A 938-nucleotide genomic window follows, 5' to 3' on the forward strand; every position below is an offset into this window, starting at 1 on the left:
TCTTTTTACGATGAAAAGGTTAAAGAACCCCGTGATAGTGAAGCCACCATGAAAAGGCGACAGCGACATTTCTGGGCTTGGGTGACAAAACAAAAAAAGATTGACAAATCCACTATTGACAAAGTTCTCAGAGCACAGTTAACAGAAGAGCATAAGAAATGCCACCCCGAATATTACGAAAAGTGTAAAAACCGGCAATCTACGACATGCGTCGCTGAGCAATCTATACAATAATTCCAACGTATAGTCCTTAGTTTCAACGAGATGTTACGCAATTCACCAACATACGAGTACAGTGATAGTACAATAGATGACCTGGAACCGTATAGCGGGGATATTTCTTCCGAGGTTGTAGAAAATTTCAAGAAGCACTATTACGCAGGCTACAAAAATTTTTGTGGTAATGGTGGAAGAGGACACAGGCAATACCAGTTGTACTATTTAGAGCGTAGGTTCAAGACATTTAAAAGAAACGCCCGAAAAAAACGTGTTCGCTATGAAGAATGTGAGGCGCCAGCAAGAAAAGAAGAGGGAGCAAAGGAGAGTTGAGAATAGACCTGAAAAAAGATCCAAAAAGAGAAAAAACGGTTACAAACGGAAAAGAATGAAGTGGATAATAAGCTGCGGAAAACAATGTTAGAAAAAATGAAAAATAATGAATCGGAATACATCTCCCAACAAAAGAAGCGGATGGATGGGTCGGAGTGTTCACCAAAGGAATTGAAGGACTACACAGAGCAGGAAAACCGTGTTCTCACTGAAATGAGGAACCAACGTACAGTAATCGCCAAAAAGAAGATAGCTGAGGAAAGTAATTCGCGTGGGCGTGCGCATGAGAATGTGAAGGGATCGTTACGCGAAGTAGACAAAAAAGTGAAACTAAATGATATAGGGGTTTTGGGGGGGCAGAAAGTGTAAAATATGCAATGCGCTGCTGT

Source organism: Oratosquilla oratoria, chromosome 32 (assembly GCF_046742065.1).
Source record: "Oratosquilla oratoria isolate Oo_2021 chromosome 32, ASM4674206v1, whole genome shotgun sequence".
Classification (NCBI taxonomy): Eukaryota; Metazoa; Arthropoda; class Malacostraca; order Stomatopoda; family Squillidae; genus Oratosquilla; species Oratosquilla oratoria.